This window comes from Cynocephalus volans, chromosome 7 (assembly GCF_027409185.1).
Source record: "Cynocephalus volans isolate mCynVol1 chromosome 7, mCynVol1.pri, whole genome shotgun sequence".
Lineage (NCBI taxonomy): Eukaryota > Metazoa > Chordata > Mammalia > Dermoptera > Cynocephalidae > Cynocephalus > Cynocephalus volans.
In genome coordinates, this window is record NC_084466.1 from 51,696,678 (window position 1) to 51,710,703 (window position 14,026).

The following is a 14,026-nucleotide window of genomic DNA, read 5'->3' on the forward strand; positions in this document are numbered from 1 at the left end:
CTATGATGGCCTGGTGTTTTTCTCTTGGTCAGAATCATCTTCTAGACATCCAGGGTGCCCACACACCTCTCTAGATATACCAGACATAACAAAAAGAACACTCAGAAATCATCCTTCAAATATTTTTAAAAATTTTAAATATAACAGCATTGTAATGGCAAGGAATGCTGTGACAGATTCATAATCATCACAAAAATAATACAAGAAATGCAGGGAGGGATCCCAATGATTATAACACCCTAACAAACCACTTGTTTTCCTGGGTCCATGTTTTTTGTTGGCCCTTGTCTATATGTATAAATAATTTAAAAGACATAATCATATATAAAACATTTTTCTTAACAATTCATCATAGATTATTGGAAGATGTTTTATTAAATTGAGAAAGTGTTAGTAAAGTATCTATTCTTATTTTGTACCACACTTGGTGTTTTCGGGTTTTTTGGTGTTATGAAGAGTGAATCTTCAGGCATGTCACAGTTTTGGTGCTGAGCATGGTTTAAATTCCCAGAGGTGGGATTATTGGCTGGGAAGACTTGTACAGCTTGTGTAACATATAGTTAAATTTGCTTTAGAAAAGGATTTTACTGATTTCTAAGCTGCTAGCAATGTTTAACTTGTGCCAGTTTCATCAGTCTTGACAACATTGAATAATATAAATTCTTCTCTAAAAAAATAACAGCTTTATTGAGATGTTATTCATATACCACCCATGTCCATCAGCAGTTACTTCCCATTTTTCCCTACTCCCAGACCTGGGCAACCACTATTTACTTTCTATCTCCAGGGATCTGCCTATTCGGCACATTTCATATAGATGAAATCGTACAATATGTGACGCTTCTTTCACTGAGCCTAATACTTTTTAGGTTCATCCATGTTGTAGCATGAATCAGTACTTCACTCCTTTTTATGGCCAAATAATACTCCATTGTATGGATAAACACATTTTGATTATTGATTCATCAGTTGGTGGACATTTGGGATGTTCCCACTTTTTGGCTATTATAAATAATGCTATGAACATTTGTGTACAAGTTTTTGTGTGGACACATTTCAAATTCTCTTGTATATACATCACTAGGAGTGAAATTACTGGGTTATAGTAACTCTCTATGTCTAACATTATGAAGAATTGCTAACCTGTTTTCCAAAGCAGCTGGACCTTTTAACATTCCCACCAGCAATGTATGAGAATTCCAATTTCTCCACATCCTTGTCAACACCTCTTATTGTCTCTCTTTTCTTGTTATAACCATCCATGTGTGTGTAAAGTGGTATCTGATTGTGGCTTAATTTACAATTCCCTAATGATTAATCATGTAGAGTATCTTTGCATGTGTTTATTGGCCATTTGTATATTTTCCTTGGGGAAATCTTTGTTCAAATCCTTACCCTTGTTTAATTGGGTTGTTTTTTTATTGTTGAATTGTAAGAGTATTTTATATTTCTTGTATATAAGTCCCTTTTGAGTGATTTGAGATATGATTTGCAAGTATTTTCTCCCATTCTTTGGCTTGTCTTTGCACTTACTTGAGGGTGTTCTTTGAAGAATGTTTTAAATTTTAATGGATTCCAACTTTTTTTTTTTCCTTTTGTCATTTGTACTTTTTGTGTCATACCTAAGAAATCATTCCCTAATCCTAGGTCACAAAGATTTACACCTATGTTTTCTTCTATCACTTTTATAGTTTTTGCTGTTACATTTAAGTCTATGAACCACTTTGTGTTAATTTTTGTGTGAACAACTTCATTGTTTTACATGTGGCTATTCAGCATCACTTGCTGAAAAGACTATTCTCTTCCCAATTGTTTTGGCACTTTTGTCAAAAATCAGTCACTGTTAAGTGTAAGGGTTTTTTCTGGATTTTCAGTTCACTTCCACTGATCTGTATTGCTATCCTTATGCCAGTACCATATTGTCTTTATTACTGTACCTTCATAATAAACTTTGAAATCAAGGAGTGTATTTCTTTCAACTTTTTTCTTTTTCCAGAGTGTTGTGGCTGTTCTGGGTACCTTAAATTTCCATATAAATTTTACAATTAGCTTTTCAATTTCTGCACAAAACAAGGCAGCTGGGATTTTGATAAGTATTGTGTTGAATCTGCAGATTAATTTGGAGTGCATTGCCATCTTAACAATATTAAGTCTTCCAGCATGGAAAGGGGGAAGTCAGGTGGCTGCCACATCTGCCACAGTGTCGCCAGAAGGAAGATGGCAGATCTGGACGACCATTTGTCTGATGAGGAGAAGGTGCATATAGCAGCAAAACTCCTCATTCATGCCCCTCCTGGAGAATTTAAAGAGGTGTTTAATGATGTATGGTTATTGCTTAATAATGATAATCTTCTCAGGGAAGGAGCAGCCTATGCATTTGCATGGTATACCTTGGACCAGTTTACTCCAGTACAAATTGAAGGTTATGAAGATGAGGTATTGATAACAGGACATGGTAACTTGGGAAACGGAAAATTTTTGGATCCAAAAAACAGAATCTGTTTCAAATTTGCTCACTTAAGAAAGGAAACAACTGATCCAAGACCCTATGAAGCAGAAAATGCAATTAAATCATGAAGAACTTCAGTAGAAATTGCTCTGCGAGTTTACATAAAAGGACATTACCTGAATGGGAGCTGCACTGTGTATGGCAAAAAAATAGATGGACAGCAAATCATTATTGCATGTATAGAAAGCCATCAGTTCCAAGCAAAAAACTTTTGGAATGGTCATCAGAGGTCAGAGTGGAGGTTTACAATCATTCCTTCAACCACCAGTGGTTGGCATCTTGAAAATTCAGGTTCCCTATTATGAAGATGGTAATGTTCAGCTAGTGAGTTATAAAGATATACAAGATTCCCAACAGCATCTGAGGTGCAAACAGCAAAAGAATTTATAAAGATTGTAGAAGCTGCAGAAAATGAATACCAAACTGCCATCAGTAGGAATTATCAGACAATGTTGAACACTACTTTCAAAGACTTATGTCAACAGTTGCCAGTTACATGCACTAAGATTGATTGGAACAAGAGCTTTAGCTACGTGGTTGGCAAAGACGTACAGAATGCATACGGCAAACATTGCCTAACTGGATCATTTTAGCATCTTTACATTAAAAAAATAATGATTGCAAAAGTATTCAGAACTGTCAAGCTGTATAGTCAGATGGGCTGTTGCTATTTAAAATTATTGTCTTTTGGTTTATGAAATGGGTAACTTTTGATATTTGCCCAATTCTTTCTAATGGGGTCAATGATAGACATCCTACTTTAAGGTGGTTGATGAATTTAGCCATATGTGCTGCTAAAGAAATTGTCTACATTTCCCCCCACCTCCTCCATTTATGTAAGAATGAGATTACAGGGACAGGACTTTCAATATTAATAGTGTTAAAACCTCTCAAGAAGTTATTTAGCTAGCTTAGTGTTTAACTAGACTTTTTAAAAACAAGGCCAAGGTCTTATGCTGTTTTGAGACTCTGAAATTAAATGGAAATAAATATTTCAGAAATGTATTTAATTCTTTTTTTCTTGTGACAATTATGCAAATTAACTTGAATTCCATATGTTCCTGAGTTATTTTTATCATAAAGCCACAAATGTATTATAACAAGGAAAATTGTAATATATATAACCCTGAATTCATGACCATGTCTCAGTTTATTTTTTTCTTAGATTGAAAAGTACTGAAATTCAATGTGACGTTAAAATGCAAATTTTCCTTAAAAAAACAAAAAAACTATGAAGTCTTTCAATCCAGGAACATAGATTGTCTTTCCATTTATTTAGGTCTTCTTTAATTTTTTTCATGATGTTTTCTGGTTTTTAGTGTACAGGTCTTGCACATCTTTTGCTAAATTGTTCCTAAACATTTTATTCTTTTTTTTTTTTTTTTTAATTTTATTATGTCGATATACATTGTAGCTGATTATTGCTCCCCATCACCAAAACCTCCCTCCCTTCTCCCTCCCCCCCTCCCCCCCAACAATGTCCTTTCTGTTTGCTTGTTGTATCAACTTCAAATAATTGTGGTTGTTATATCTTCTTCCCCCCCCCCCCCCGGTTTGTGTGTGTGTGTGTGTGTGTGTGTATGTGTGTGTGTGAATTTATATATTAATTTTTAGCTCCCTCCAATAAGTGAGAACATGTGGTATTTCTCTTTCTGTGCCTGACTTGTTTCACTTAATATAATTCTCTCAAGGTCCATCCATGTTGTTGCAAATGGCAGTATTTCATTCGTTTTTATAGCTGAGTAGTATTCCATTGTGTAGATGTACCACATTTTCCGTATCCACTCATCTGATGATGGGCATTTGGGCTGGTTCCAACTCTTGGCTATTGTAAAGAGTGCTGCGATGAACATTGGGGAACAGGTATACCTTCGACTTGATGATTTCCATTCCTCTGGGTATATTCCCAACAGTGGGATGGCTGGGTCGTATGGTAGATCTATTTGCAATTGTTTAAGGAACCTCCATACCATTTTCCATAGAGGCTGCACCATTTTGCAGTCCCACCAACAATGTATGAGAGTTCCTTTTTCTCCGCAGCCTCGCCAGCATTTATCGTTCATAGTCTTTTGGATTTTAGCCATCCTAAGTGGGGTTAGATGGTATCTCAATGTGGTTTTGATTTGCATTTCCTGGATGCTGAGTGATGTTGAGCATTTTTTCATATGTCTGTTGGCCATTTGGATATCTTCCTTAGAGAAATGCCTACTTAGCTCTTTTGCCCATTTTTTAATTGGGTTGCTTGTTTTCTTCTTGTAAAGTTGTTTGAGTTCCTTATATATTCTGGATATTAATCCTTTGTCAGATGTATATTTTGCAAATATTTTCTCCCACTCTGTTGGTTGTCTTTTAACTCTTTTAATTGTTTCTTTTGCTGTGCAGAAGCTTTTTAGTTTGATATAATCCCATTTGTTTATTTTTCCTTTGGTTGCCCGTGCTTTTGGGGTCGTATTCATGAAGTCTGTGTCCCGTCCTATTTCCTGAAGTGTTTCTCCTATGTTTTCTTTAAGAAGTTTTATTGTCTCAGGGTGTATATTTAAATCCTTAATCCATTTTGAGTTGATTTTAGTATACGGTGAGAGGTATGGATCTAGTTTCATTCTCCTGCATATCGATATCCAGTTATCCCAGCACCACTTGCTGAAGAGGCAGTCCCTTCCCCAGTGAATAGGCTTGGTGCCTTTGTCAAAGATCAGATGGCAGTAAGTGTGTGGGTTGTTTTCTGGATTCTCTATTCTATTCCATTGGTCAGTGTGTCTGTTTTTATGCCAGTACCATACTGTTTTGGTTATTATAGCTTTGTAGTATAGCTTAAAGTCAGGTAGTGTTATGCCTCCAGCTTTATTTTTTTTGCTGAGCATTGCTTTGGCTATGCGTGGTCTTTTATTGTTCCATATAAATGTCTGAATAGTTTTTTCCATTTCTGAGAAAAATGTCTTTGGAATTTTGATGGGGATTGCATTGAATTTGTATATCACTTTGGGTAGTATGGACATTTTCACTATGTTGATTCTTCCAATCCAAGAGCATGGAATATCTTTCCATCTTCTTGTATCCTCTCTAATTTCTCTCAGCAGTGGTTTGTAGTTCTCATTATAGAGATTTTTCACCTCCTTGGTTAACTCAATTCCTAAGTATTTTATTTTTTTGGTGGCTATTGTAAATGGGCAGGCTTTCTTGATTTCTCCTTCTGCATGTTCACTATTGGAGAAAAGAAATGCTACTGATTTTTGTGTGTTGATTTTGTATCCTGCTACTGTGCTGAAATCATTTATCAATTCCAAGAGTTTTTTTGTAGAGGTTTTAGGCTGTTCGATATATAGGATCATGTCATCTGCAAACAGGGACAGTTTGACTTCATCTTTTCCAATCTGGATGCCCTTTATTTCCTTCTCTTCTCTGATTGCTCTGGCTAGTACTTCCAACACTATGTTGAATAGGAGTGGTGAGAGTGGGCATCCTTGTCTAGTGCCTGTTCTTAAAGGAAAAGCTTTCAGCTTTTCCCCATTCAGGATGATCATTTTATTCTTTTTGATGCTACTGTAAATGTATACTGCTGTGTAAATTTTATTTCCAAATTATTTATTGATAGTCTTTGGAAATACAATTGAAGTTTATATATTGATCTTATATACTGCAATCTTCCTAAACTCATTTTTTAATTCTCATAGTTTTTTTGTTTGGATTTCTTTAGATTTTATACGTACGAGAATACTTTTAAAAATTCATGTAAAAATGGAATTAAAAGATAACACGAATCTTTCCACGAACTTTTTGATGACCCCTTGTGTAAGATTACATCACCTACAAATAGAAATAGTTTTACTTCCATTCCAATCTGGATGCCTTTTCTTTCTTTTCTTTTCTTTTCCTTTTTTTTTTTTTTTTTTTTGGCTACTGGTTCCAACTGGTACTACTAAGTCAATACCAAATAGTGAGAGCAGATATTCTTGCCTTGTTCTTGATCTTAGGGGAAAGCATCCAGTCCTTCACCATTAAATTTAATATTAGCTATGGATTTTTGTAGATGGCCTTTACTAGGTTAAGGGGATTCCCTTCTATTTTTAGTTCATTGAGTGTTTTTTTCATGAAAAGGTGTATTTTCTCAATGCTTTTCTGAGATGATTGTGGGTTTTTTTTCCCTTCATTCTATTAATATTACATTGATTGATTTTTGTATGTTGAACTACCCATGCATTCCTAGGATAAAATTGACTTGGTCGTGGTGCGTAATCTTTTTAATATGAGGGTACTTCAAAAATTTCATGGAAAAATAGAATTAAAAGATAATATGAATCTTTCCATAATCTTTTTGAAGTGCCCTCATATGTTGCTGGATTTGGTTTGCTAGTATTTTGTGGAGGATTTTTACATCTGTATTCATAAGAGACATTGGTTTCCTTTTCTTGTGATGTTTTTGTCTGGTTTTGGTGTCAGGGTAATACTGGCCTTATAAGATGAGATGGGGAGTATTCCCTCCTATTCTATTTTTTTTGGAGGAGTTTGTGAAGGATTGATGTTAATTATTTTTAAACATTTGGTGGAACTCATCACAATATCATTTCTCTTACACATTTAAATGGTGTAAGACATTATCGCAATTATTTTAGCTAGTTTTTCTTTGATAACTAGCAAGGTTAAACATTTTCTCATGTTTGCTTGCTAATTATCTTTGCTGGTATGTATTGTTTGTTTATGTCCTTTGCTCATTTTCATATTGAGGTCTCAGCCTTTTTCTTATCAATTTTAATGAGCTCTTTGGAATAGTAACCCTCAGACCATTATATTTTTAATCTAGTAATTTTTCATTGTCTGGAAGTATTAATGTATTCTAAGCATAGAAAGGATAAGTTGGGTTTAAAAGATACTCCTGTTTATAATAATTTTCTCACACCTTTTATCCTGTTGGTATACAAAATTCTTCCATATTTAGGGGAGAAAACGGAGGTCAAAGATCTAATTAAAAATAAATGTATGTTCCTTGATGCCTAGACCAAATTTTTAAAATTTACTTTCTTGAATATTTGTGTTCACTATGCCAAGTTAGTCGTATAGATCAGGCATAATCAGATCCATTAGGTTTTATCCTTCCTCTGAGTTCTTGCTAATGGTCCCAGTTAGAGAGTTTGACTTACTGAGTACCATTACTAAACACTCATTTCAACATCTAATTCAACTTCCCCTGATTTCTTCATCCCAGGAAGATATCAAAATGGGAATCAAAAATTTAACAAATACGTACATTCAAAAATTTACTTTGTCCACCATGCTAACAAAGAGCTAGTGTTATTAAAAAAGAAAAAACAAAACAACTTGCTTAGCCTTTCATAGGGTCACACATTTAATTAAGACCAGTCAACATAAATTCTGAATAGAGGATTTAAAACTAAAATATTATTCCTCACAGACCTATCCCAGTGCCTGGACCTCCCTGACTATAAATGTATTATTTGTGATTGGAGCTGGAAAAGTCCTATCCCAGCTATATTTCATGCGGGTTGTATGTGTGTGTGAGGGTGGATGGGTGTGTGAGTTTAACTGGAGGAAAGTAAGTAAAACACACAGAGGCGCAATGGTGTATTTTTGCTAGCACAAATTAGAAACCAAATTACTCTTAAAGTCTGTGTCGAGAAAGTAATTCACACTGGCTAGTGTACGGGAGTTGTCTTGGTTTTGTACTGTCACCAGAAACAAAACTGCCATTTGTATGAGGAGGTTTTTATCTCCCACTCTCTTGTCACACTGGATGGGCATTGCACACTATTATACAACGTCTTCCCATTCCAGACCTATGGAAACAACGTCCACACTGACTCTATGGAGGATGGGGGAAAAAAGTTTACTTCATTTTAATTCTTCTTAGATTAGCCTTTTCTCTATTTGAGTCCCTTTCTCCAGATCATAAATTGTCACTCTTCCTATGCTTTACAAAGCATCCCCACAGAATACACACGTGTATGTACAATTTAGTAAAGTGTAACTATCACTAGAAGCTTGCTAGCCAGTATATTAAATAAAATTTTCCTTTTTTCCCCTAAATTATCATTTTCGTTCCATCTTTTGAACTAGACAAGGTTGCAGGCTCTATCACTTAAGTCTACATGATCCTCGTATAAGTTCCCTAACTTCTCTGGGTCTTAATTTTCCCATTCTTAATAGGAGAATAATTCTTTTCTTTCAAGGCTGTTGAGAGGATTCTCCCAAACTTTTGCTCTCAATAACCTGCAGCTGTGAGGGTACTTCCTTGTCTCTAATGCATACAACACGCCTCTTCTCTTCAATCATAGCTGGATCTATGTTGACAGAAAAGCTTGAATTTGGGGAATGGGGAGGAATTAAAAACTGTTTCTGTATCCTTTCTCATTATTATATCCTTCGTGGTTATCTTGTTATAACCATATTATTATATCCCAAGTGTTCACATCAACACATAGACATCTGCTTCCTTTTAAAGCAGAAAGATTGTGAGCCACTGCTTGAAAACTTTTCTCCAACCTTATCACCATTTATATTTGACCTATTGCTAATGGAAATATTTTATCCAAAGTCCAGGAAAAATGTACCCTTTCCCCACCTTACTCACATAATCATTCAAATTATGAAAATATCTACAGTCCTATCTAAGTGTATCAACTTTACACATAATTGCAACTAGGTCATCAGCACTTGAAATAGATAATACAATTAGCAGGAGCCCAGAGAGCAGAGGTCAAGAGTTAGGTTTTCTTACAAACTAAAGGTTTCTAAAAGCCTTAACATAGGAAACTGTTGATCATCTCTTTACATCCAGTGACATGGATAAGTTTTTTCACCTAAGGAGTGTACATTGGTGCTGTGAAGGAAGAAATTTCCTCCCTATAAACAATTTTCTTATGTCCATTAGTGATGAAGCTCTAAGGGTCAACACTGTGCCTTCACATTACCTCTTTCTACAACTGAGCCCTTCTCAGCACATCAGCAAGAGCAGGAAAACAAGGAGCAAAAGGAAACATTTCCCATTATGGAGTTTAATGGAACTGAAAAGTTTTCCCTAAGTTTGTAACAAACTCATTTGGCAGCAAAACCTGAACGATATAAGGCTGTTTAAAGACTTTATTTATCCTACTTAGTATGAATATTCATTCATTTCTCTGCCAAAATAACAATGTGCTTGATTACAGGGCACAGACCTGTTGGGGATGTGATATAATATATATCAGTAAATTGTATAAGGTACATTTATTCAAGCACCTTCCTGAAAGTTAACATGTTTTGAATTCTAAAATACATCTAGCCTCAAAAGTTTTTGATAAGGAAGTATGAATTCATGCTAGTTTTTCTACTTAGTTTATATGAAATTATTCTAGACACTTTTACTTTATATAGCATTATACTTGGCCCACATTCCTGATCCTAGTTTTCTCATATCTGTATCCATAAATTATAACACATATTAACCAGAGTACTAGGTAATTAATCACAGCTAAGCACTTAAAACGATAATACGTGTGTATACTTGTATATTAGAAACATACATATGTTTTGTGTATAGAAACACACACAGAACTTGTATGCCAAGCACCTTGGATTTTAATAAACACAGGTTTATAATTGATACTTTCATTCAGTGATCAATTTCTTAAAGACAAAGCTTTAATCAAGATCCCTGGCTGACAGCAGGTAAGAAGGAATACCACTAAAAAGTCATCTAGTTTTAAAGAGGCTATATTCAGGCAGAGAACTCACAGATCTCTCTTCAAATTGCTGAACATCTTAGAGGAGCCTGATATTCATAATAAAACCTAATTTATCAATATATTGTTTAAAGGGCTTGTATGTGGCATCTGTATCTGTGCTGAGCACTGCAACCATTTCTTCTTGATTACATTGCAGGAGTATCTTAGGTTTCTATTACGGTTTTTCAAAGAGCTGCAATATATATTCTCTATATTTGATTTTATATAATGGGATAATAATAGTCACATCAAGAGTTGTTTTGAGGATTAAATAACACATTAAGTGTCAAGCCCAGTGCATTTCACATGGTACCACTGTGCATTATTACCTCCAGTTTTCAGGTGAGGCCTAGAAATCATAGGTAGCTGTCTAAGGTTACATGACTAGTAAATTGGAAAACTGACGCTTGATCTCATTTTTCTGGCAACAATTGTTGTTCAGTGTTCTTTCCATACCATCTTTCTATCTGAAATAAATAATAGTATATTTTACCATAGCTTTTTGCAAAATAGAAATGACTTTGTTGTTTTTGCTGATTATTCAAGTAACACATGCTCATTATAAAAACAAGTGCACAGATCTAAAATTGGATCGGTGTAAAGAAGAAAAGAACAAAGAAAATAACTCATCTAATCTCACAGAAAGAATTATGTTTAAATAGGAGTGTAAACTTTAAGACATTTTTCTGTGCATAAAGACATGTAAGTAGAATGTAACAAAATCAAAATAGGATAAAAACACATATCATGTTTTGTAGTAGGGTTCTTTATATAATAATATACTGTAGACACCTTTCTATATCACTAAATGTGGATTTTATTTGTATTTACTAAGATGTACAAAACTGAACCTTTCTAAAATGCCACTTAATTTTTCCTTAAGATTTACAATTAGTAGAAAAGTCATTCTGGCCAATTCATGGTGGATTCAGTCACTCCAGGGTTTTCTTGTTACTTATGATTTTACAGTCTCATTACTTCAGGATTTTTTTATTTCTCTCTTTGCTTCCTTTCACCTGGGATGATTTTTCAGTAAATGGATAAGGGCTGGGAATCATCTAGACAGCAGAGAAGACAGAGTCGGATCTGTGCTTTAGTCAAAGGCCTCTATTCTTGCTACATCTGCCACAAGGGCTAGAATAATTCCTTGACATCTGGCTATCAGATTCCACATTCTCCATCCTCTTTATTCCAAACATAAGGCCTCTTTAAGTCTGCCCACCATTCCACCCGTACTCTCTCAGCTGCCTTCCAAACACAAGATGCAAATTTTTCTTGGGACCACCTGCTGACACATTTAACACAGTTATGCTATTCAACTGCTGGGGGTATCATGTGTGGTAGACTGAATAATGATCCCCGAAGATCTTCAAATTCTCATATCCAGAACCTGTGAATATAGTATGTTACATGTTAAAGGGAACTTTGCAGATGTGATTAAGTTAAAAAAAACTTGAAATGGAGCAATTATACTGGATAACCTGGTGGGCCCAATCACAAGGGCCCTTATGAGGGAAGCAGGAGTGTCAGAAGCAGAAAAGGAGATGTGGTGATGGAAGCAGAGAGAGAGAGATTGGAAGATGTTGTGCTGCTGGCTTTAGAGATGAAAGGAGTCATGAGCCAAAGAGTGTTGCAGCCTCTAGAAGCTAGAAGAGTCAAGGAACAGATTCTCCCCTAAAGCCTTCAGAAGGAATGCAGCTCTCTCACCCACCTTGATTCTAGTCCACTGAGACTGATTTTGAATCTCTGACCGCTACAATTTTAAGATAGTAAGTTGTTTTAAGCCACTGTTTTTGGTAATATTAACAGGAGCAATAGGAAATTAATGCACATACTGAACATAGAGTTCCTTTAAAGGCCTGGAGTGTTCCTGGGCTATACCTAGGGAAGTAAAACACAGACACCTTCCATTGATGTCCACAATAAACTCAAGTGGATTTTTATTGTCTCCACCCATCCCACCTGCAAACCTTGGCCAACAGGGAAACAGAGAACTATATATTTCTTCTCAGAGAACACTACCAGCAGCCAACTCTATTCTGTGAAAAATAAACCCGTTTCCCTGTCCAGTAATGGGAAAAAATTGGCTAGACGTCATCCTTCCAAATCTATCATTTGTTTTTAACACTTTGGGGTTTTAGCTTTTTTCTTTTTTCCAGTAATATTTTATTTTATTTATTTAATGTTTATATAGAAAATTATTTTCTCAACTATACAAAAGAAGGAAAACATCACAAATTGAATTTAAAGTCAGTTGATGAGGAGCAAATTTAACACACAAAGACTAACATCCTCAATGCATAAAGAACTCTTAAAAATGAATTAGAAAAATCTTGACAGAAATTTGGTGAGGGACATGAGCAGACAAGTCACACACCCAAAAGAAACACAAGTGGCTAATAAATACATTCTAAGATGTTCATAGAAATGGAAATTAAAACAGAAAAATGATATTTTTATTTCTCAAATTGAAAAAATATGATACTGTATAATACTAGTGCTACGAGACAATGTCAAAATCTTCTTTTTTGAAGAACAGATTGGATTCATAAATAGAAGTCTTTAAAATGTTAATAAACTTTCAACCAATTATCCTACTTCTTGAAACTGTAAGCAAATAATCAAAGAAAAAATATATATATATTATTAATGTGGAAGGCAGTTACATAAAGGTAAAAAATTGGGAATAAACTGAATGTCCCACAATATGAGAATAGCTAAATAAATTATGGACCTCCATAAAATGTAATATAATGCAGTTATTAAAATCACAATTTTGAAGAGTATTTAAGACAAATTTTCAGGATGTAATATTAAGTGAAAAAGCAGAATGAAAAACTGGCTAAAAATAACTAAAAATTTAAACTCCAGTTATACCTTCAAAAAAATGATTGAAAATATTTTTTTTATAATTTTTTTGCTAGAAGAGAAATTTATTTAGTGTAAATGCATACATTAATAAAAAAGAAAGATCTCAGATCAATAATCACCTTTCCAACTTAGGAAACTAGAAAGTGAAGAGCAAACTAAGACCTAGCAAAGGGAGTAAATGATAACACTTAAAGCACAGGTAAAAGAAATCGAAAGTAGAAAAAATAGAGAAAATCAATGAAACCAAAAGTTTGTGAACTCCCATAGTTTTCGTTTGGCTGGGAAATACACTATTTCTGAAGCATAGCCTTGTTGGGTATAATATTCTTGTCTGGCAGATATTCTTTTTTTTTTTCTTTTTTTTTTTTTGGTATTTTGAATATATCATCCCATTTTCTTCTGGCCTATAGAGTTTCTGTTGAGAAGTCTGCTGTTAGTCTGATAGGGGCTACCTTATAGGTGACTTGATGCTTTTCTCTTGCTTCTTTTAAGAGTCTCTCTCTGTCTTTGAGATTTGCCAGTTTGACTATAATGTGTCTTGAAGAAGATATTTTTGGATCGAATCTGTTTGGGGCTCTTTGAGCCTCCTGGATCTGAATGACCCTGTCTCTCCCTAGACCTGGGAAGTTTTCAGTTATTATTTCATTGAATGGGTTTTCCATGCCTTTTCCTTCCTACTTACCTTCTGGAACACTCATGATTCTTATGTTTGTGTGATTAGGTTGTCTGCTAGTTCTCTTAGATATTCTTCATTTTCTTAAATTATTTGGTTTTTTTGTCCACCTGGATTATTTCCAGAAGACTATCATCAAGATCAGAAATTCTTTCTTCTGCTTGCTCTAGCCTGCTACTTAAGCCCTCAGTTGTGTTTTTTACTTTGTCGAGTGAATCTTTCACTTCCATGAGTTCTGTTACATTCTTTTTTAAGGTA

General features: G+C 34.7%; 1 pseudogene; it reads left to right on the top strand.

The window, feature by feature from the left end:
• The first annotated feature begins 2,217 nt into the window (after positions 1 to 2,217).
• Positions 2,218 to 3,102, top strand: LOC134381632 (F-actin-capping protein subunit alpha-2-like; annotated as a pseudogene).
• Positions 3,103 to 14,026: the final 10,924 nt, after the last annotated feature.